Here is a 25,838-nt window from a genome sequence, read left to right on the forward strand (position 1 = left end):
CAAATTAAGATAGTGACTTTCCATTGACCCTTCCCATTGTCTGAATTAGTATTAGTTAGAGTAAGTTGGATTTTAAATGAGAGAAGTCCCTTTTTCTTCTTATATTAATAGTCAATTACACAGTGTTTTTTTTTTTCTTCTTCTTCTCTAGGTTGGGCACATGCTATATTTTTAATAAAATCTTCACATAAAAATCAGACAGTAAAATAAGTACTTGAACTATAAAGACAAGTACCACTATTTCAAAGAGACACAATTGTACTTTCTTATAAGGAAATCAGACAATGACATAACCATCACAGAAAAAAAGTAGTAGTTTCAGCAGTATTTCAGCAAACTATTGTGGTTGTCATGTATCCAGTAGATTGGGAAGATTGCATTTGTGTTTCAGTGAAAAAGTTTGCCATGATAAAATATTAATGTGATAAAATATTAATGTGATAACATGATAAAATATTAGTGTGATAATGTTCAATGTTCTAGTATGATAAACTTTGGAAGCACTCACAGCATCCTTTCCTCTGTGCATAATGATCAGCAATCATTAGTCTCCCTTCTGTTTTGTGCTTATAATAAAAATAAGCTAACACTCTAACATGCAAAACAATACTTGCTATTTATATAATACTTATATTTATATATAAGTATGCATTATAGCAAGCTTAACTATCTCTGAGCAAAAGTTGGAGCAAGGCGTTAAAGAAGTTAATGTTTTTCCAGGAGGAAATACAAAGTAAGGTAAAGGAACAAGACATGGAGTTACCACTGGTACATGCTGTCAGAAATAACAGACACAGTGAATCTGGTCTGCACACAATATTTGTATGCAGAGTATAAGTAATCAGGCTCTTTTGTATTCTCTCTTAAAGTTGAATCCCAGACTGTGTTCATCAAAGGGGGGCACTTAACCTGAGCCTGTACTAATGTTTCGAAATCACCTGACATTCACGGTTTTGCAAGTTTTCAATATACATAGCTGGAGACTGCTGCTTTGATTATGCAGGGCTTGGTATGAAAACCAGCTAACCCTAGGGGAATGCACCTCCATGAACAGGTCTGTGGCAGGGAAGCAAAACTCAATGAAATCTACAGCATTATCCCTCTTTGAAATGCACATATACCCAATTTGCTAAATTTGCACCAAGATACTCTGTTTCTGCTGTTAACCGGATAACCCATTTAGAAGCACTTGAAAAATCACACAGAAGTGTCACACATAGTTTTGTAATGACTCATAAGCTCTGCCTTTTATGGAAAAATATTTATATGTGTGTGTGTATATATGTATGTATGTATGTGTATATATACATGTGTATATATATTTACTTATATATATACATATATAGACAATATATATGTATATATATACAATATATATACATATACATATATATAGTATACATTATATATACATATACATATGTATATGTATATGTATACATGTATATAAACATACATGCATATCAACAAGCAAACAAAAACCCACCTGGCCTTCAGCTCCCAGAAAGCATAAGTCTGGAATCCCAATCTGGTCCCACGCTGGAATTTTCTATGCTATACTTGGCACTGCTAAGGGAGCTTAATGCAGTGTGGATAGTCTGCATACTAGCCAAACTGCTCTTGAATGCATCAGTAACTGACACAGTTCATTCCATTGGAATTTAGTTTTGAAATGCCATCAATTAAAATCAGGAAAGGGATCAGGAAAAGGAAGGACTTAATTACTCTCCTCTCAAATTTTGCCACGATTTTTATTTTTATTTTTTAACTGCGGAAAAAGGCAAAAATTTTTTTTTAATGACCTTTTGGAAGAAATTCAGTTTGCTAACCAAGGAAGCTAATTTTTGAAGGTTATGTGGACCTCAGGGTGTTTGAAACAAAGAGAAGTGAAGTCTAATTCGTTGGAAAAGAAGTTTGGGGTTGACATACTCAGAAGATTCTGTAGTACACTCACTAGTTCTCAGTATGTCTGGTGTTCTAGTACACAATCCCTGATGCTCTGTGGATCTTCGAGGAAGGGATGTATTACTTATACTACTCTCACACTAATTTCAAATAAAAAGCATGTGGTAAATAATGTGGTAAATTTTCCTCTACCATTCTGCACTGTCCAATCCTATGAAATGACACAAATGACCAATTATTTCTGCATGGGTTATTTCTAGTTATGAAATTTATTTCTAATGTTAACATTTTTTTATGAAAAATTGCACAAAATGTCCTGCTGTACTATATCACCACATGATATTGAGTGGTTCTAAAGTTTCAATAACTTTAGCTAGAATGTCTCTGCTTAAATAGATCATGTTTCTGTGACATTTTATTTCAATGAAATATCTCACATTAATTTCTAAGCTGCTTGGGAACTAATTAATTTTAAATCTGTTTAACTGTTATACAAGTTAAAGTAATAGTCTGTTGAAAGTAATTGCTATAGAAAATTTTTAATTTAAAGTTCCAGAAAGCAATACCTACACTTTTAACATCATCAAACTGTGTCCTATTAAATGCACATAATCTAAATTTCCATTAGCTGACAAATGTATAAGAGTATGAAGAAAGTATGCAAAGCCAAAAAGAGAGGATAATTTCACAAGAAATGGAAAATTTGCTGTAGGAAAATTTAATTGTCAGTACTGTAATGCAGAACTCAGGTGTCACAGGAACTACAACAAGATAAAGCAATAGTGGGCTGCTATGCTAACAGATTTTTTTTTTTTTAATTATCCTTTACATTGATGGCTTTCTTTTGGTAGTGTTTTGTGAAACTGCCATACTTTATTATGGCTGCTTTTCTGCAAAGCGGTGGAAAATAGAACATATGAATAAATCTCCCTGAGCTGAAAAACAGTTACCTGTAGGTAGATGTGGAGTACACACTTACCTAAAAGCATGTTAAAACTGTGTGTGATGTTTCTTTAAACAAGTGAGACAAATTCACTTGACATTTTTTTCTGGGGAAGATTTTGGATAAAAGTTGTAGAATAAAGAAAAGGGAAAGATAGGAAGCTTAAGAATAGCTTTTCTAGGTGTGCAGAATTCTACATTACTCTAGGTCCAAAAAGATGTTCTAAGAAAAACAAACAAAGAAAACCAAAATGAAACAACAAAAACATTTTTAAGAACTTCAGATGTTAACCTGATGGAATAACAATCTCATTCTACTACTGCTAGCCTCTACTATCTTTTAGATATAGTGGCATAGCAGAGAGAGCAAATACTGTGATGGAGGGTTTTACAGTTGTAACATTGAGAGTAACCCAATGAAACTACAGGAATAATCTCTGCTGCTTTTGAATTTTTAGGAGCAGAAGGTGAGTGACCACACCAAAACACAGAGTTAAAAAGTCATTGTAATCTACCTGCTTACAGGAGTCTAAAGTTAGAGGGTCTGTGAAGAAGGTGAAGGAGGAGAATTGGGTAAAGGAAAGTTCAGCTGTTCCTTATTTCTAAATAGTTCTGAAAAAATGAAGCCATTGGGCAGCTCAATAAGGAAAGGAACTTGTATAAGCTGAAACAAATTTAAAAGAATGAATGTAGGAAATTCTCTAAATGCTGTGAAGTGTTATCATTAAAATTGATTTATTTTATTTTTTTTCTCTGAACTAGAAAAGGAGAGAAATAAGTATACATAAGTCTACGATATCTTTTGATGCTCACAGAGAGACTTTTAAGGAAATGGTTCAGCCCTGAAAAAATTATTACAGTTAGGCTTTAGCCCTCTTAAAATGGTTTTATAATGAAACTGCTGACACTACCTAAGCTATAGTTGAACAAATTGCTTCTGTCTTTCTGCAATGAATAACCTCAGCATCAGGGAGTTTCTTTTTCATACAGATAGGAAAAAAGTTTGAATTCCTCTTTTAAAACTTCTTTTAATCTATCTTTTTTTTTTTTTTTTTCTTTATGTAATATATCTGCATAATGTCCTGTTACTCAGAAGTTGTGCAACAGTCCTGTGATATGTTAGCTCGATAGCAGTACATTGTATAAGAACTGTCTGGTTAATCTCTGCCACCCAAGAGTTTAAAGCATTACCTTCTTTCCACACATCTGTCTAGTGCATAGCCACTATATTTGGCTCACGTGTATGAGTTATGTTACATTCTCAAATTCTCATTCTGCATTCTAGTAGGATGAGAACAGTCTAAAAAGAGGGAAATTAATATATTTTCTTAACTGCTTGAACATCTTCATTCTGGAACGGCCTGAAAAAAATAAGTGTATCACATAATTATTGAGTTGACATTATACAATTAAGGATAGGAAAACAAGCATCATTTTTTCTGTCATTTCAGATGAAAGATAAGAGGTTCAGTTTATTCTAATTTTATGATCTTGTCATAAACTGACTCTTGCAGAAGGAAACCATTATATTGCAGCTTATTTACAAAGTTTCTGAGTTTACTAGGGAGAAATATGTGACTATCTCTTTAAAGAAATTATATAATACGGACATTATAGGAGCAGTTTATATGATCAGAATAACAAAGCTAATTTAAATAAAAATGAAGGGTCAGCATATAATAAAACCTTGTAGGAAAAATTGTAGCATTTTCTCTGTTTTGGCATGCAGTGTGAAAGTAAATATTATGCTAGTAGTGAGACAAATTCCAGGCACCGATGTGGTGTATACTTCCATGGTGTGGAACTTCTGCTATGTGTCACTGAGAAAATTATTCTTTAAGGACCAAAATATGATCTTCTAATATCATTTGTTGTATTTGCAATACCTTGTTATCTATTTTTTTATGAATCTAACACTAGAGATGGTGCCTAGTAGGCCCTCCTGAAAGAATACCTTTATAACACAGTCTCAAAGGCTTGCTATGATATCTTCTTATCTTACCTTCCTGGAGGAAAGAAATGGCAATCAAAGTATGTATACTACATGCTGATAGAATAGTAATCTCATTGAAGATCAATCAAGTGAGCTCCAAAATAAGTTTTCAATCTGTCCAATGCATAACAATTAGAGAATTGTTTTTAGTCTGTTTTTGACAGGGTCAGAAGCTCACAAGTGTTCTTTGAAGAGTTATGGCCAAAACAGGATACAATCAATGAAAAAAATCATGTGAGGTTTCAACTGTCTAGGATTAAGTTCACATGGGAAGAGTTATCCTTTTTTCCCTGTTGATAGTTGATTTGAAAGTACACACAGTAAGACCTTTTGGATATAAAACCTAAATACATTTTATTTATTTATTTATTTACTTTTTGCCCACCTAAAGTGAACTTACATCAACAACAGTTTGTGTGTCATTGATCTTGGCAAAGACATAAACCAAACAAGCCAAAGTTTTTTGTTTGTTTGATTGATTGATTGATTGTTTTTATTTGTTTTCACCATGATTCTGTGATTTTAATTTTAATTTCATAATCTGTGGTTACAACAGAAAAATCATTGGCACACTTTGTGGTCTTTCATGTTCAGCTAGTATAGAGTGCATTGCTGTTATGTTGTTCCTAAATATTTATTTATTTATTTATTCATTTTCTGCTACCTCTGAAATGTGGAGGTTTTCCTGTGGTGTGACTCATGACTCATCTCTCCACCCAACCCCCTAAAAAAAAAAAAAGGGGGGGGGGGAGAAGAAGTAAAGGAAGGAAAGAATATACACATAGATGGCCTTTCATTTTATTTAACACATTGATAACTTTTTATTTTAGTCCAATAGGTCTTGCTTATCTCTTTCTAATGTACCACACTTGTATGGTTACCTAATGCTGCTGAACTAAGACTGCAACAGCATCTTGCGCAAAGCCAGATCTCCTTTGCATCATTAGAAACATTCTGTGTTGTTAACTTACAAGGAAAGGAAGCAAAACTGACAAACCATCATTGACAAACTTCCCTCCATTTGTTCATCAGTCTTTATTAAATACAAAATTTAATATCAACATCCTTGCATAAGACAAACCACTGAAGTCTTTCACCATGAAAATTAATGCTGTTTAAAATTAAAGTTGCTAAAATTAAAGTTGCATTTCTAATTAAGTATTTCTAATTTCAGTATTTTAAAGACATAGTAACTAATCACGTGTTTATATAATCCACTATTTCTAGCTCACTTTGCATTTTATTTCACAAATAGATACTGGTATGAAATAAACAGGAAAAGCCCTCACCATTATTTTAAATGTGTCCTTCATTTATATTCTGCCCCTGAGGACAGAGGCCTTGAATGTACCTCTTTCTTCTCCTTTTTTTATATTTAGGAATGGGTAAAAGCAACATTCCGTGCTCTAGGTTACTGTCTCTATGCGAGAAAATCTGAGCTAGAATTGGATGAGTGGTAAATTGCTAAGTTGCACTGCATGGACATTCAGGTAGGTAGAAAAAATTATAAACAAGCATCAAAGATATTCTCTAACTGACCATAGACTGCAGGGTAATTTTTATTTATTTATTTTTATTTTTTAATCAGGATGGTACCTCTGTAAACTTAGATGAAGCTTTTGGTTAACATTTTGTTATGGAAGCAATTATTTTCCCTTTGAATTGAACCTATAATGCAGAAAACTCAGTCTTTCTGGAATGCCCATATGTGCATTATGATTTGAAACCTTTATCTGTACAACAAAATCTGTACAACTGGGGCTTCTATGGAAAATGAATAGCTCACACCTCCCAAGCACAGAGACAGGTGTGTATCTGCTGCAAAACTATAAAGTAAATGGAGACTTTGTCTAAATGATTAATATAAACAGAATGTGGATGCTGCACTGACACTGTACATAAAGTACATGCCTTCCTACCGAAGCATTCCAGAGAGAACAAGTGTGTGTATGTATGTTTGTGAGGGAGGGAGTTTAACTAAAAGGTTCTGAAACTTGACTACAAGAGGAACCACTTCCTAGTCCTGAACTTCATTATTAATACCTCATATTTGGTGTACTTACATATTTGGCAATATCACCAGAATCTATCAGAATCTATTTTTAGGGTCCCTCTCTAGAGAGCATACATGTTTCAAAAAAAAAAAAAAAAAAAAAGGAAAACAAGAAAACAAACAAACAAACAAACAAACAAAAAAACTAGCCTGATTGCAATGCTATGTTGGAAAAATGCAATCAAGCATCATCCTTTCTTCCATGTTTTGATTCTCCTAGGAGGAGAAAGCTTGCCTGCAGGAAAAAGAGAATTCACAGCAAAGTGACCATTTCTAATATGTGTGATGAAGAGATGGGAAATACAAAACAATCTTAATAAATTCATGCACCATGTACCTGAAAAAGTGATCCAACAAGACTGTACATGGATGTCGAAGAGGAATTATAGCCTATAGAAACTACTGAAAAGATGTAACTTATTCCCAATTTTTACTAAGTTAGGAGCTGTGGGGAAGTTTGCAGGTTAATACAGTCAGGAGTCAATACTCTTAACAATTTTAAGCTTTGGATGATCACCAGATGATTTATACTGACAAGAACAGGGTCCAGAAAATATTCTGTACACATCGGCCTACCGGTAACTTGCTTTGATCAAAAATGGCAAACTAAAATGTGAACATTATCTCAGTTTACAAGCCCAGTCACACACATGAAAAGAAAACTGAGAAAGTGATTTTTCTGAATACAGTCAGGACATCAAATTTGCAAATGCATAATTTTGTGCATGGAATATTGCTATGTACAAAAGTGTTTGCTGGACACAGTGATTCCTCATGATGTTTTGTCTTTTGAGAAGAACTCTTGAACAGTGAGTTAATTAACTAAATGAAGAAGAAAATGCAATGTAACTACATCCTTCAGCAGCAGGAAGGAACAAAAACATACAAACACAATGACTTTCTCTTAATGTGACAGGAGAATATGTATTTTTCTCAGCAACTTATATATCGAGCTTCTCTCTCTGTCCTTTCCAGAAGGAAGATATTTTTTGATTTATGTTTAACCAGAATATTTCTGAATGCTCTGTCTTGTGGAAACACTGGACAGGAAAGGTTTAAAATCTTCTAATTAAGTGCCTTACGCCATCTTATCTCTCTAAGGGATTCACATTCAGTCTCTGAGAGAATTAAACTCCCAGAGAACGAATGACATCCCCCTGTTAATCAAGGTGAACTCATCAGATATAGAAAGTCCTATGGGAAACAGTTGACCTTTCTGCAGATCTTCTTCATCAAAGCACTTCCCTCATTTACTTTATTTTCTTTTGATTTATTTTTTTTTTCCATTTATTTTTTGGTCCCAAGCTTTTTGTTGTTTTTCCCTTCATTCCAAGTTTCTTCTTTATGCCTCTCCAGCTCAACTGTTTTTTTTCTCACCTAATGGGCCTGGTCCTTATACATATTTAGGTCAAACCTGCTTTTGAACATAATTTGGTTATAGCTTGGATAATGCAGCTTGTATTTGCTTCAAACAAAGTTACAACAGCAAGCAGGAGGTGAATTACTGCAAACAGCACTAGTGGAATGCTGCCTGGTAAGTGGCTTGCATAGTCTCCCTGAGCTCTGTTTTGTGGCAGTTTCAGGTCTGTTCAGGTACAACCAGCAGCCGTCAAAATCTTGCCTGCAATAAAGGCCTTTTATGACGCTTTGACACTACTGAATTGCTGCACCGTAGTTATAACTGTAATTTACACCTACTTCATCCCTTTTTATGCTTTTGGTGTGCAGTAAAACCACCTTGATGTGAATAAGGATAAGTGAGAATGAAAATTCACTTTTTTTTTTTTTTTTTCCTGCATAGATAACCCAGTATGCCCCCAGATTTCTCTTCAGTTACCCTTCTTAAAAGTTGGTATGTGACCATTGCACTGTTCAGCGAACTAGGGTATATTATCTGTGATGGATTTGTTCTGAAAAGCTTGCAATCAAGATATAAGCAATTAGAGGGCACTTTATTTCCTGGCAGTACTATGGGCTCCTGCTGTCTGGTTTAGTACTGGCAGATGCAAATAAGGCTTTGAATGGATCACTGTAAGTCATTCAGACTGATTTAGTCCTTTCATTCCCCACAATGCATTCAAATCCACATGAAAATCTGTCTCACATGATATCGGTAGGTAGCCAAAGGTCTGTCCATGACTTTCTTCATTTACAGTAGAAACCACATATTTTTAACAGGAGAGAGAGGGGAAAAAACAACAACAAAAAAATATTATCCTCTGAGCACACACAACAGGAGAGTTCTGTTAACGTGGTTGGAGCATTTTAATTATCCTGAGCTTGCACCTTCAGAGCTAGCCATTTCTCAGCCCAATTAACTAGTCCAATTGTACAGTCCATGTAAAGCATAAGGCAATTAATATATGTATCATAAATAAACAATTAAGGAATATTTTGACTTCTGGATACATTTTTTTTTTTTTTCATTCAGACTACACTACAGTTTCTGCCTACCAGAAGAGGTATTTGCTCTTTTAAACACACACCATTTCATTTGCAAGTGCCCACTGCTTCCATTACATCCAGCAATGAATCATTTCATAAAATTGAAATTTTATGATTTCATAAAAATGAAATTAGAGGAAGGTGCCAGTTCACTGATGTAACAAGAAAAGAACAGAAATCACAGAAAAGAACAGAAAAAGTAGTGAATTTTGTTAATAACAAAATTTCTGGACAAGGAGTAGACTTACTTATCAGTGATGATCTAGGGTCATTTTTATAACTCTGATAATGACCATCTCTTTGATTAAAGGCATTATTTCTTAAATGATACCTTTAAAATAGTTATAATTTATAGGGCCCATAGGTTATCATTATTACACCAGTAATTCATAGTAAAATGTAATTCATGGAATCATTCAGGTTGTTAATAGAACTAGTTAATGGCATATATTAATGTCATTAGCTAGTTAATGACTAGTTAATAATTAGTTAGTGACATCTATTCAGGCAGTTAATGGTACTAGCTCCATAATAATTTATCAGCAGACAGATTCCCAGGCAAGTAGAACTATTGAGATCAATACTGTCCTTCAGAGGTACTAGGGTTAATCTACAGATTTGTCATTGCAACATCACAGTGTAAAGCTATGGATAAAATAGATGTGACTGGAAAGGAAAGAAAAGGATGACAAGGTTTTAAGATTCATAGATATTAAAAATATTTTCACCACAGTCCAGAGTTGCAACTATTCAATGATAAAAATGACTTAGAACTTAGGTGCATGTTTCCATTGAATTTGTAACAACCAAATGGGAAGTAAATAAGAATTGTATGTCTTGTAATTATTTCAATATTCAAGCATATGGATTGTGTCAATATTTTCTGGCTTTTATTATTCCATGGCTATGAAATGGGAATCACAATTATTTATAGTATCAAGTCATCCTTACCCAATCATACATTGAAAGAATTCTACAAATCTCAGAAATTCTATGATCCTCCATTAAATGCAGCCTGGATACTGAAATTCACCATGCTTTCAAATAATAAATGCAGTTTCCATTATTTTTATTGTTATTTATATGCATCAAAGCCTAGGATTATGCCAGCAAAGAACAGGACACAACTTCTAGGCAAAAATGTTCATTCAGATAAGAAAGGTTTCAAGTGTAAATAATTAATCTGAAGCAGAAAGCAGAAGTTGTCAGCAGATGACAGATGACACCTAGTTTAACACCAGCTTAAAAACAAAACAAAACAAAACAAACATAAAAAAACCACCCATAAGCCTTATAATTTCCTATTGACAAAATGTGTGCATACACTGCCAGTAAATTTAAATAAGTGAATATCTTAGCATATTTGTCCCCAGGAGAAAATCTTATTTCTTTCTGCAGAAGTTATATTATATGAGAGTAGTCTGAGCAATAAAATGGCAAAAGTCCCAATGGACAGATGATATTTTCTATAAGATGCAGCCACTGTAAATCATACCATTTGCAGATTACTGTGTGTTTGTGCTTTTTCTCTATGAGCCATATACATGTACATCCTGTAAATGGCTTGTATTTTGAACGTAAATTGTCAAGTGTGTGAATTTTAGCTCATGCAAATATGAAAAGCTATTTCATAACTATTATTCAAATCCATTTTAACACAGTAGTTTTCATTGCTTGCTAAGTGCTTTCCCACACTTCTTCATAAGTAGGAAAACAATATGAATGGTGCCCATCTGTTCTTGTATGATTTTTATTTCAAGGCAATTTTAATTGGTTTGCTGGGTCTGGCAAAATGAATAGAGTAGATTTGCAGCCATCTGAAAATTCCCTGTATACTCCATAGTTTCAAGAAATTCTGGATTCTGCAGTGCATTTTATAAAAATTAACGCTTGTGGGAAAGCAGATGGAAACAGGAGTCAGGACAGTACCTATAGAATGTATAGAAATTCAGCAGGTGCTACACGATAGCACATTTGTTAGAAGAATAAAGTCTTGTCCAGTAGGACAGGAAAGAAAAAGTCAGCAAGAAATACCAGTGGTATTTGATCCAGTAGATAACAGGCTGTTGGACCTTAGATATATTACTATTGCTATTGCTATTGCTATTGCTATTACTATTACTATTAATAATATATATATATATATTAAAAAAGATTAATTCACAATATAAATACTGTGACTACATTCCAGCTTTGTGAACTTCTAAGATTGGTATATCTGAAATTTTTCCTCTGTTCGGTAAATTTATCTCAGAGAGTGGTCTGATTTGTCTCTGACAAATCAGAAACAGAAAGAAACAAGATAAAAAAAAAAAAAAAAAAAAAAAAAGTACCCTGTGCTGACATTTATAAGTGCTATTCTGTGGATACACAAATACATTGGTCAGTTTGTTCAATGGCAGGGTTTTATTTTGCCTCTGACTTTTCCTGTGAGGAAGAAATGATGAAATGGTATTCCACCTGTTATAATAAAATACAGTTATTCTGTATTTTCTTTCCCTTCATTGTCAGATCTTCCAGGCCTAAGGCACTTTATCAGTATCCAAAACAAAATATAAAAGAACGAGTACATTAATCTCAGCAGCTGAAATATTAGTTTCTATTAAGAGTATGCTGACTACATGCTACGAGCCATCTCTAATTTTCTTTCTGTCTTCCTGTAGTCTGAAACACCAAATACATCGCGGTGGAATATCAAGCTTCATAAAAGCTGAGCATTAGCCTGACAAAGATTCTGGATATCTGATTTGTCATACAACTAACAATATGATCTTAAAAAAATAAAAAAATTAAAAAACATCTTTGGAAAACTTACATTAACTATGTTGGAAATCAGTTCAAAATGCAGGTAGCCAGGCAACTTGAAGATTTCAGTTTTAAGTACATCTTATGTTTATCTTTCTCTTGATAGTTACAATACTTGTTGCCATAAGTGGACCTTGGTCCAAAATCTCTTTACCTCAGTGAAAAAGCTTCATCTGATTTTAATGAGTTTTGGCTAAAACTGAAACGGAGAAATACACTAATACATTCCTACTTCACTCTTCACTCCATTCACAGGATTATTCCAATCAAAGTCAAAGGCACTACTGAAAGTAAAACAAATAATGTTTTTGTACTGGACTGGAATCTTTTACATAAACAGGAACTTTTTTAACTAGTGATTTCTTAATGAGGGAAATGAACATTAACTCTATTTCACAGAACATGTTACTTTATTTTGAAAACATATTTCCTCTACTCCTCAGAAAAATTCCTCAGATAAGTTCAAAAACAAATCTGAGGATATTGACATAAGTTAGTTCAAGCTTTAAGACCACCTCAGTGCCACGATACTCCTCTGATTTACAGCTAAGTAACTGAGAGCAGAACTAGCCTTTTATGTTAAATTAGCTCTAAGAGAGTGCCAAAAGATAGCGTTTTCAAATCAATATGCTCGGTATTTACCATACTGCAATGTGTATAGGCTGACCCTGTACTTCCAGCCTGCTGAGAGCAATAATCATTTGGAAGCACTGGGGTATGGTAAATACAGTAAATATTACAGTAAATAATGTAATGAAGTGTATGTTATTTATCAAGTTCCTGTTATATAGAGAGAGATTTTCAAATTTCTGGAGCTTTTCCTACTTTTTCTGAAATCAGTAGATTAATCTTTTTACCTACATGAATTTGATTTATAAATGTTACCAGATTTATTTTCAATGACATTATGAGAAGCAATTTAACTGTTAACCCTTAATTCACAGTATCAAGAATTTCTTCTCACTTCGTCCCTTTGACCGTTAATTGCTTACCACATTATTTGCATTCTGTCCTGCTCCCATTCAGAAAAGAGTATGCTACTGCCTTATTTTTTCTTCTTGGCTCAGGGTTCTCTCTTGTAATGGATCTAAAAAGATACAACTGCCCCTCGAAAATACCTAGTATTAACTTTCAGAATGTAGGAAATGAATTGTTATGATGGAAAAGAATGTTAAACTGAATATTCTGAATGTTATATTTTATATTAATATCTTTTAATCAAGATACAAATTTAACTGATTATCTTGGGTAAAGTATGCATTTGAATACACATGCACACAGATTGCTAGTTATTGAGGATAATCAAAAATTAGGATGAATCAGATGATGAATGCATTGGATTTTAAAGTTACTAAAAGACATGAGAAGGGTGCTCTCAGAAATTTTCAAGTGAGTTTTCACAGAAGCAACTTGGAATCAGGGAAACTTATAAGAATGTTCAGCATAAGACCTGACTGGACTCTGGAGCAAATCCTGTGCACCCAAAGTCCAGACACTTGAGAGGAATTTAAGGAACTTGGGGTTACCAGGAGCTAAGTCTTTGTGAATGTGGCAAAGACTGGATTCAGTTGTCATTAAATCAGTTAAATCAAACAGTTAAAATGTGTATACGTAGACCAGTGTGACTTATCAAAATATGGCTAGCTCTACATTTGTGTTATTCATACCTAATTCCACTTTTTCTGGCTCAAAGCATATGCTTGATCATTCCTCTACTTCACTGAATCTGTGACAGATTATCAAATCTGTCAGTGTTTCCACTACTAATTTTCAAACTGTTTTGTACTTCAGTCTGATATTCTGAGTGGTTGATTTCTTAAACAGAAATCACATCATTCGACCTTTTTTTTTTTTTTAAGAGTTTTTTTTTAGTTTTGTATGCAAAGAAGTCTATTTGAGTAATGTCCTCAAAATTCCCAGGACTTCTACTTTTCTCTTTTAGGTCATGTTCACAAGTGGTTTCTGATGTACTGTACTGCTGAGCTACTTCTCTTAGGGGGACTCCACATATGCTTGAAGTAAAGTGACTCTTATACTTGCTGGGTTCTTCAGAAATTGATGGAGTGAAAACTCTCTCTTCTCTTCCTCATTGATGAATTGGATATAGCTCCCTTCAAAATTCTCTCCTAGCTATCTTGTATACAGACTTGATGTTTTAGCTCCAGTCAAGCATAGAACTTTCAGCAATTGTTGCATTGCTGAAAGTAAAGGCTTTGATAGACAGACTCCATGAATCTTAAGCTGACCTAAAGGTCAGGTAGTTGCCATCTCAGATTTTGCCACTGCAGAAACACCAGTCAGGCACAAAAGAGTTACCAGACTCTTTTTTTATATGTGTCTCACATTTCTCAATACAATCTCAATACAACCTCAATGCAAAAGCTTGTCTTTTGATAACAAATTTACCTGCACTACCCCTTTGAGATGTGATGTGAGAAGTATTTCCAAAGTAGCTGAGCACATGAACATGTTCAGTTCCTCTGCTCTGTTCTTGGGACAGCAACCTCTGCCCAAAGGATTTACTATATTATTTGAAGAGGATCATCTTAAATGATTAGTTTAGATTAGCTGATTAGCGAGCCAGCAAGATTAGTTGGCTTTATTAAATAGAATATACTCAGCAGATGCATCTATGCAGTCTTTGAGGCAGAACATATTTTTAACAAGCAATATAGAAAATTCCTCTGCTGAAAAATTAACGTCATAACTAACTTCCTCTTCTCTTCACTATTCCAAGGTTGTATGTATCCCAGGTCATTTGGATTTACTTAAAATAAGTCCATCATTCAAGAGATTGGTGTGGGTTCCCCCTTGAGAAATATGATATAGCAGTGTTGCATGACTGGAAGATGAGAGTACAATGAAAGTACTTTCACTGAGAGTACATGGTGTTTTCTCAAATACTTTTTGATTCTGAAAGTTGGTTACACAAAATGGTCCATATTCCCTGATTTACTTTTGCAAAACAGGAACTGTAAATCCAGATTAGCATTTAGTTTGCATAGTCTACGAAGAATTGCAAACTACACAGGGAAATTTCATTATTTTCAGTACATGAAACAGCTGGTTTAGTAGGACTGTTAAACCAAGTTTGTGCAGAGCACTGAAATTTGTCTTATATTTGTTGTCATCATGGTCAAAATACAGTGATATTAGAGCAACTTCTGTCCTTTATTTCTCTTTGAAACTCAGTGGTGCAGAATCCAAGTTGCTAACAGATGTCATGCCTTGGAGCTTAATTGTCATTGCTTTTCAGTTATTTTGGAATAGGAACTTAGTTACTGAAGCAGTTTTCTGTATCTACTGTCACCATTTAAAATCAGGTGGAATCAGATATCACATTTTTCATAAGTTTGGAAAATTATTGCTATTTTGTACGGCAAATATTCATAGAAACCAGTATTCTCAAAAACAATAAAGACACTGTATGGGTGTAGTCATTATGCAGGAGGATAATGATATAATATGTATTTAAACTACAAAACAGAGTAAAAAGTAGTTCTAAATAAAATATTGCATTTGAAGGATAATGTTTTATATCCCACTGAGCTGTCTAACATATCCCGCTAGATATGTTTTATATCCCACTGAGCTGTCTAAATTCCTTGTTGTAACAATAAGTAGATGCAAAGTTTCCGCCAGTGAAATGGCAGTAAGAAAGAGATTTTTTTTCTTGTTTTATCTTTAAATTGACATATTAAAGTGAGCTCATAAAAAAAAGACAAGTATGCAAGCTCTAGTTGGTTTGGTGTTAGCAATACTGGGTAATACATATGGTCCAGGAATCCTAGGAATAGAGTATTAGTCTTAGGAATAACTAACAGAAATGTTTAATAATATGCCTAAGGACATTAATTTCTAAGCATGGAATTTTCTTCAGAAGGATAAAAGCCCTAAGTCTAAAACTATAAAATCACACCTTAAAGTTTAAAGGCGGCACATTGTCTAGAAAAATGTGGGGGCTTTTAAATAATTAATCAATTAAACTATGTTACCTACACATAGGGAGGCAAAGCAGATTCATCTCTTCTGTAAAATCATCAGGGATAGTTTCGGTATTTCATGCTACACAGGGAAATGACTTGCCAGAAACAATCAAAGTGTTTGGAAAAGAAGACCCCAAAAAATATTAAATTATAAAAAATAACAACTATTGACATTTGAGAGAGAAAATCAGCTCATAGTAAATATGAAGCAAAAGCACATATTATAAAGTAAAGCAAAGTCAATTCTAGCAGAGTATTAAAAGACAAACCAAGACTGCAATTCTTAAATATGATATCAGTTAGCATGTTCACAGCCAGCCAATGTACACAGAATGCACACAAACATTTTGTAAAACTTCCAGACAGTTTGATTTTTGATATGCAATATACAAAAAGTATAAAAAGCAATAGTATCTGATAGAGATGTCATGATCTTAATATATGCAATGACATAAAAAGCCAGCCCAGAGTGACTAAAAGGTATATGAAGAACAGACTGTAAAATGCCAGTGAGGGCTGCATAGAGGCTTATGCACATAATGATGCTTCTGTTACAAGCAAAAGCTCTTAAGGAATCTAGTTAATCCCTGGGGAGTACTTGAGAAGATATAGTGATTATACACATATAGTTACTAATACCAGAAAAAAAGAACAGATATTGAGAAAAACATAATACACCTTTCTATAAGAGTGAGAAAGTTGAATCACTATGGTGGTTTCTTCATGGTCCTAGTATCCAAGGAAGAGAAAATCCTGGTAAGGCAGAAGGGATTTAAATGTTTTGGATTAGAAGAAAACTTTGGGGATAAATAGAGCCTGCACAGTGAGGAACACCTGTACAATGGTGGAACTTGTGCTTATAGGTTGGGTTTGGTCTATTCTCCCACGTGCCTGGTGACAGGATGAGGGGGGATGGGCCAGGAGAGGTTCAGGTTGGATATTAGGAAGAACTTCTTTACTGAAAGGGTTGTTAGGCGTTGGAATGGGCTGGCCAGGGAAGTGGTTGAGTCACCATCCCTGGAGGTCTTTAAAAGACATTTAGATGTAGAGCTTCGTGACATGGTTTAGTATAGGACTTGTTAGTGTTAGGTCAGAGGTTGGACTAGGTGATCTTGGAGGTCTCCTCCAACCTAGATGATTCTGTGATTCTGTAAATTTAGGAGAGGGAGCTGAGAAGAGATCAGGCTACTTATGATGCAGTCTCGAAGCCATAATGGGTGTCATCACACAAACAAAAGATGGAATAGATGTAAAAAATAAAATAAAATAAAATAAAATAAAAGTCACTGAATGTCAGAAAGAAAAAATAAAAATTAAAAAAAGCACATTTTGATCTTCAAAAGTCACTTGGACAGAGTTAGATAGCCTTGTTTGGATAGTAGAGTTGGACCAGATGATATCCATAGGTCCCTTCCTTCCTCAACTATTCTGAGACTCTGTGAATTAGTTGATTTTAATATACATTATGATTTTTCAGTGAACACAGACAAGAAAATTATTAGTCAATGGCTGTATTTTTCTCCTGCAGGTTAAGATATCCAGTTTAATCACCTTCATTCTATGAAAATGTTAAGCTTTCAATCACTAAACTATGCAGAGTACCTCCTCAGTGGGTAGAAAGCAATAAAGTGAATTGAAAAACTGAAAAAAAAAAATACTATACCCTAGCTAAATTTCTAGTCCATGACCAAAATGAACAGGAAAAATTTGGAATAAAAGAATTCACTAGAAGTCATGATGGTCAACTACTAGTTTGTATGTAGAACTACTATGCTGATATATAAACATTAAATAATAATTTAGCACAGAATAAACTTCTCATGTGAGGATCTCAAAACAATGCACTTTTAAACAGAACAATTAAAATATATGACTGCAATGAAAATTGCATTTTAACATGCCTGTAAAGGAAATCAGTATTTCTACACCATGGAAAATTCCATTATTTTGATATGTAGTTTCATTCCAAACTGGAATAAGACTGAAACAATTCCCACTTTATTCTTTATGAAGAATTAAAAAAAGAAAAAAAGAAAAAAAGAAAAAAAGAAAAAAAAAAAGAAAAAAAAAGAAAAAAAGAAAAAAAAAGGATCTTCTATGTGAACCAGATGTTACTTTTTTTTTTTTTTTTCTGTAAATGAATATTTTATCACTGATTTGTTTATTTTACCTATATTATTAATATCTACAAAAATTTTTCAAACAGGTTTTCAAGAGAAATAGAAAAAATCCATTTTATGATGTTTGGAACATCTAGTTTTTATTGTTTTGATTTTCTTAAAGAAAATAAGACAAAATTGACAGTCTACTACAAAGATATAATTATGAGAACATGCTACTTTCTACCTGACAAAAATAAAAATCTAATCAACTGTCATCATTTGTCTAGTTGTGAATTATTGTGATTAGGTTGAAACTGTTGAGATCCATCATTGTAAGATCAGGTTTGGTGTTTTTGTCCTTACCTAAAGAACTGAAAACACTCACTTGGAAAACTCATCTTGCTCTTCTCCTCTCACAGACACAAGTGTAGATACAATGACTTTCTTGTTTCACAGCTGGTAAAGACAAATAAGAACAGTACTTAGACAACCAAATAAGATAAATATTCCAAATTCAGTTAATTTGTATTTGACTTGCCTAATGTTCAGAGTTAATCTGCTATCCATTTCTTTCATGTGAACCATAAAAAGCAATAATGTAAGCTTAGGTTATTGTTTCTTACTGTATTATTCCTACTGAGGAGCAATGCCAAAAACATTGCAAAAACACATACACACACAAATACCTCCAGCATCTTTGTGCAAGACAGAAAGATAACTCACTGAAGTTTGCACAGAATAAAGCAATAATCTGCATATATTCTTTGCTGAATAACATGATTAGTTTAATGGTTGTACCAGTGGATTTCTATGGCTATAGATTTTTCTAACAGATTTCACTAAGTAAAGTGAAATAATAGGAGCCATTCTGAGGACATTTGATGTAGTGGATCAGTCATCCAACTGCCTGAGTTTTGGTAACATTTGAGCAGGCTCTATCCTGCTTGCAAGGACAGAGCACCTGCTTGCTGTTTTAAAACACTGTGCACCCTCCCAGGGAGATGCTTTTGGTTCAGCTTTATCAACTCCTGCACTCCACAACACACAGCTAAATGCTGTATGGGGGGAGAATTAAGGAGCTTCGTTTCAAAAGCACAAGCCTGATCCAGTTTAAAATGCTAATGCTGTTCCTTATGGAAGTGCCAAGATTGTGAAGCAATTGCATGTTATTGGATGACCATGAAGTTGTCCAGCTGCTATCCTCTATCAAATCATCCTTTAGCTCAATATTAGCTTTGAATTCACTGTTAATATGCATTGTTTGTGCTGATATAATATCACAAAGTCTCAAACAAACAAACAAACAAACAAAAACTTACCATTTTCTGTCTGCCCAGCAGAAAAGATGATCACTGCTCTGAACTGCTAAAAAATTACCGATAAGGTGGGTTGCAGACTTTCTTGTTTAGTTTGTTTTAAGTTTCGTGTTTTAGTTTGCTTTCGTTTTATGAAGCAAGTCTTTGGTTTTTCTTTTGTTTTGTTTTCAAAGAGCAGAAATTTCTTACTTTTCCATTACTACTTAGAAACAAACATTTGGCTTGCAATATCACTTTCAAAATGATGATTTCTTCAGTTTCTTAAACTTTTGAGCTGACAAAATTTAGGACATTTGTTTGGTATACCAGTTAAGATATTTTCTTAGTAAAACAAACAAAAAAGGGATAGCAGATTAGGCACAGGAGAAGAGAAACACCTCATATGATCTTTTTCAGTTTCATCATTCTTGAAAGAAAACTGCTATCGCAGACTGTAGTGTTTCCTTGTTCTTTAAGTTATGCATTCATAGATGCTTAGGCTTCACTTAGTCCCACTCATAGTGAGTAGTCAGCCCCACACCCACACTGAGATTCAGTGATACTGAAGAGCAACTTTAAATCTTATTTAGTGAACTCATTTTGTGTACATGACTTCTGTCCTCCCTTCCCAGCATAATTCCAGACCAGAGTTTCAGTTTCTTGGCAGATCGGCATTTCACTTTGTGTGGGGAAGAAATATAGCTTCAGGGTCTATTATGGCTGTGTTAAATGACAGTCACTGGTTGAACCTCCCAGGTTTGTCAGCTTAAGTTGCCTCATCACAATTATTTTGTTTTGATGCAGTTTTGTCTGTGTGTGTCTGTATAAAATAATTACAAGGCAGAGCTAATTATAAGACTGAGCTTTAGAAGAGATGTCAACATTTGTCTGAGTTATTTTTTTCCTTAGGATTCAATCTTCAATAAGATGAAAAGGAAGAGGAAGGTCTATGAAATGTGGAAAAAGGGCCTGTCCTCTTGGGAGGAGTATAGATGTGTTGTCAGGGCCTGCAGGGACGTGACAAGGAAGGCTAAAGCCCACCTAGAGATGAGGCTTGCAAAAGAGATAAAGGATAATAAGAGGGTTTTTTCAAGTATGTAAACAGCAAGAGGAAGACTAGGGATAATGTGGGTCTGTTGCTGAATGAGGGGGGTGTCCTGGTCAAGGGAGACACTGAGAAGGCAGAGATACTGAATGCTTTCTTTGCTTCAGTCTTTGCTTCAAGGACACTCCCCCGGGACTCCTGGCCCCTGGCAATAAGACAAAGGGTCTGGGAAATGGAGGGCTCCCCCCTGGTGGATGTGAGAGTGGTTTGGGAGCGTCTAAGTGGGCTCAATGCACACAAATCCATGGGTCTCGATGGGATGCATCCATGTGTGCTAAGGAAGCTGGCAGATGTGATCGCCGAACCGCTCTCTATCATCTTTGAAAGGTCCTGGAGAATGGGTGAGGTGCCTGAAGACTGGAGGATAGCCAATGTCACTCCAGTCTTCAAGAAGGGCAGGAAGGACGATCCAGGAAACTACAGGCCAGTCATTCTCACCTCTGTCCCTGGAAAGGTATTGGAGCAGCTTGTTCTGGATGCCATCTCCAAGCAATTGGAAGAGAAGAAGTTTATGAGGAGTAGTCAGCATGGATTCTCCAAGGGGAAGTCGTGCTCGACCAACCTTGTTGCCTTCTATGATGGCATCACCAGCTGGGTCAATGGGGAGAGAGCAGCGGATGTTATCTACCTTGACTTTAGCAAGGCTTTTGATACTGTCTCCCATGACATCCTACTAGCAAAGCTGAGAAAGTGTGGGATAGATGAGTGGACGGCAAGGTGGGTTGAGAACTGGCTGACTGGCCGAGTTCAGAGGGTGGTGATCGGCGGAGCAGAGTCTGGCTGGAGGCCTGTGGCTAGCTGTGTTCCCCAGGGGTCGGTGCTGGGTCCGGTCTTGTTCAACATCTTCATCGATGACCTTGATGAGGGAATAGTGTCTGCCCTCAGCAAGTACGCTGATGACACAAAGCTGGGAAGAGTGGCTGACACTCCAGAAGGCTGTGCTGCCATTCAGCGAGACCTGGACCAGCTGGAGAGATGGGCAGGAAGAAACCAAATGAGATTTAATAAGAGCAAGTGTAGAGTCCTGCACCTGGGAAGAAACAACCTGAAGTATCAGTACAGGCTGGGGGATGACCTGCTGGAGAGGAGCTCTGACGAAAAGGCCCCTGTGGGTCCTGGTGGACGACAGGTTGACCATGAGCCAGAAGTGTGCCCTTGTGGCCAAGAGGGCTAATGGGATCCTGGCATGCATTAAAAGGAGCTTGGCCAGCAGGTCAAGGGAGGTGATCCTCGCCCTCTACTCTGCCCTGGTCAGGCCTTACCTGGAGTACTGTGTCCAGTTCTGGGCTCCCCGGTACAAGAAGGACAGGGATCTCCTGGAAAGAGTCCAGCAGAGGGCCACAAAGATGATGCGGGGCCTGGAGCATCTTCCCTATGAAGAAAGGCTGAGAGACCTGGGTCTGTTCAGCTTGGAGAAGACTGAGAGGGGATCTCCTTAGCATATGCAAATATCTGAGGGGTGGGAGACAGAAAGATGTAGCCAACCTCTTCTCAGTGGTTTGTGGGGATAGGACAAGGGGCAATGGCTACAAGTTAGAGCACAGGAAGTTCCACACTGACATGCTTCTTCACAGTGAGGGTGACGGAGCATTGGAACAGGCTGCCTAGGGAGGTTGTGGAGTCTCCTTCTCTGGAGATATTCAAGGCCTGTCTGGACGCCTACCTGGGCAGCCTGCTCTGAGGAACCTGCTTTGGCAGGGGGTTTGGACCCAATGATCTTTTGAGGTCCCTTCCAACCCCTACAGTTCTGTGGTTCTGTGATTCTGTGATTCTGTGATTCTGCGATTGATCTCGGAATTACCACTTCCAGAGGGAGAGCACCTGAAGACAACTTCTCCTTAACTCCCCTCTGCTGGACCATACTACATTTCACTATATCAACTAATTTCCAACCGTGAGTGCTTTTTCACAGTGATCGCATGAGATTTATGATTCATACTTTACAGTTTATTTCAATATCAACTGTATTTAAGTAATTCTTGTTCTGTTTTCACTCTGTCTCCTGTTGTGTTTTTTTTTTTTTTGTTCCTCTCTCTCCCTCAAAATTATGTGAAACCCTCTCCTTCCTTTGAACTCCTTGTTTGGGTCTCTGCATTTGGCTACCAGCTTTTTAATATAGCACAGTGATAAACCAGGTGTCATGCTCTCATTTTGTGTTCCTGAGGCTAAGCCACCTGCTTGGATTGCTGTCTCACAAGGAGCTCCACAGTATAATCACCTTTGTTTGCATTATCTGTGACTTTGCCAACAATTCATGCCTAAGGCTTTTAGTGTGTCTGTAGCAAAATGATACCTGAATATCTAGGGATGAAAAGGCAAACTTGTAAACTGCTAAAATATTGCTTAGTAATAGATAGATACAGCTAAAATTTTGAAGAGTGCTATACAGGGTAACTTTACGATGCATAGCTGAAGCTTTACAAATTTTTATCAAGTCAAAGATAGGAAAATACTTTCAGTTCAGAAAAAAAAAGTTTCCTTTCAATAATTTCAAAACACTCTTTTGAATTATCTCTATTTCTATAATTACATTTAAGTTCCATGTAAAAGAAATCAAAGACAGTATTTATTACTTCACCAGTGTTTACAGGAACTATCCTGACCATTTCGAAATTTAATAAAAACATTCCTTACCAACAGTTACATTCTTCAAAGTCAGTCATTCTTTGCAAAAAGTTTCTCTTTTGGTTCATTTGCCTTTTTTTTTTCTTTTTCAGCTGAAATGATTTTGCAAAGCAGTCCTGACCAGCTCTGCATTGGAATTACTTTAATTTGCTTTTAGTGCTATATTTCCCACTAAAGTTTATAACACTTCTAAAATTGTATGACTTGACGTAGTCTTACATTTTTTACTGTATTTTGTAAATAGTGCAACACACAGAAATGTGAAGATATTCTTTACAATTTAGTGTTTCTAAAGTATGTGGTGTTTACTATCAAAATCCTTTAGAAATGTTTGTGCAAAGAGTAAAGTCAATGATCCAAAAGTTCATTGAAATCAATGGGATACTTTCCATTAAATTCAATGGGCGTCAGTCCAAGCTGTTTGTAATTATAGGCTGACATTTTGAAAGCTGCCTAAGGGAGCTGGAAGCCTAATACTCACTAAAATTAACTGGGCATCTAGGTTTACTAGGGTGCTTTGGACCTCACTATTACAGTTTATATAAATGAGCGACCTGTTTTTGAGGCTTAGTTACATTGTTACTCCATGGAATCTATAAGCACGTGTCTTATCTTCTATATCAAAGAAATGCACCTGCTTCTAAAGAATAGATTGTATTACTTGATAATGGCAATTTTGTTACAGAAAAGTATTATCTCATTTAAAAACATTTAAAGATTTATAGATGTATATATAAAAATACCATAGAAATGACCAAAAGTGACTTACACAATGGATTGCTTGCCAGCTGAATGGTTTTACTTTTTTCATTATTTTTTTTTTTTCCAAATTGGAAATGTTCTTAAATATCTGGAATGCATTTGTACTGAGAGTTAGAATCCGTGGAAGCTAAAAATGTAGAAATTTAATACAACTAGGAAGCAAAAAAAAAAAATAAAATAAAATAAAAAATTCATTTGTAGGAGTTCTGACTCATGGGATGTACCAGAACAAATGCAAACAATAACAAATAATAAAGAGAACCTAATTAAACTGAAATGGACTGAAGTATATCTGGTAATGTTGTCACTTAATTATTTTACGACATTATTTGTCACAGAACATATACATCTGCTACTGTACAGTTAGTTGGCTATATGAGCAATTTTGTCACTGTTAGTGGGGTTGACAGACATAAAATGGACCCATTCGTGTCAATCCAAAATCAAAATCTTTGTAGGTTCAGTTCAGATAATTGTTAAAATCTTTAGATTTCTTTCCAAAATTCATCTGGAAATACAGTCTTCTTGTATTTGACACCCATTTTTTATTTAGCATTTTCAGACATGCCATCAGCAAATTTCACCAATATTTTCTCACTTTTAAGGCAAAATCTCAACTGAAACTATACCAGCTCATGACTGATCTTCATATGTTGCACTGCAGCTGCTCTGCGTCATGCTGTTGTCAGCGACTCTCCAGCTTCTTTATCCACTTCTCAGTTCCTTCCCTAATCATTGTCTTCTGTAGTTTGACTAATAATTTCCTATTATAATCCTAAAATATTATAATTCCTGTTATAATTCCTAGAAATTTCCTAAAAATAAATCCTAAAAAAATACCTAAAAAAAATATAATTCCTAAATTCCTGGCTTCCAAGTAGATTACATCTAGATTATACCTATTTCCTTTGTCTAGAAAAGCAATTATCTCCTCAGTGAAGGATATCAGGTTAGGCTGGCACAATTTGTCTTTGTCAAATGTAGGTTTCATTATATAACATTTTCTTTTTACCTCTGTACCTTCATTCTTTTGTGTTGTAAAACACAGCTCTGACCACAGAGTCATTGGATCACTTTTTTTTTTTTTTTTTTTTCCTTTTAATAAACATAATATTCAATAGTTTTCTCTTTTTCTCTTCTTGAAACTTGGTGTATTTAGTTCTTCTGTTACTGTGCCAAGACTGTTGGGATTCTGAACTGGTCATAATCTCTCTCAATTTTCATACTTGAAGCACTTTAACATTTTTTTCTGTGTATCAGTTGATAGTTTGTATCCCATATTTTTCCTTTAATGTCACAGAAAACTGAAGTTCAGCATAAGGCCAAAGGTGGACATTTATTAATATTTATCCTATTCTCACCACATAGTATTTTCACTTCAATCTTTTTTTTTTTTTTTTTTTTTTTTTTTTTTTTAAGATCTATCTAATTTTGACTTTGGACAGACCTTCCCAACCCCAAAACTACTGAGCTTGAAATCAGTTCATTCATCTTTATTTTAATCTGTTCCATCTTGTTTCTGCACTTTTTCCTTTTAAAAATATCCAGGTTCTTTCTATAATGTGAATGAGGAACTGATCTTTCTGGTTAACTTGACTAAATATGAAATTATTTTACTCAGGACTTTACTTTGGAATCAGAAGCTTAAAGACTAGTTTTTGTTTTTCTTTCTATTTAATCTAAAGCAAATTATCACATAGTAATACATTACAAGGTCTTTTTCTACAGCTAGCTTTTATGCAACATGCTTGCTACTTACCAAAGTCAAATAAACATAGCCTGCAATAATAAGGTTATTCTATCTTGCATGCAATTCTATC

General features: G+C 35.1%; 1 long non-coding RNA gene across 1 annotated transcript in view; it reads right to left on the reverse strand.

Annotated features, from left to right (window-relative positions):
- The window catches only part of LOC311435767, a 105,137-nt gene that overhangs the window by 72,358 nt on the left and 6,941 nt on the right, over positions 1-25,838 (reverse strand). The window contains exon 2 of the long non-coding RNA XR_014692394.1: positions 18,595-18,687. This is a non-coding gene — a long non-coding RNA (uncharacterized lncRNA). The remainder of the gene's footprint in view (positions 1-18,594; positions 18,688-25,838) is intronic.

Source organism: Aythya ferina (genome assembly GCF_964211825.1).
Source record: "Aythya ferina genome assembly, chromosome: 4".
Lineage (NCBI taxonomy): Eukaryota > Metazoa > Chordata > Aves > Anseriformes > Anatidae > Aythya > Aythya ferina.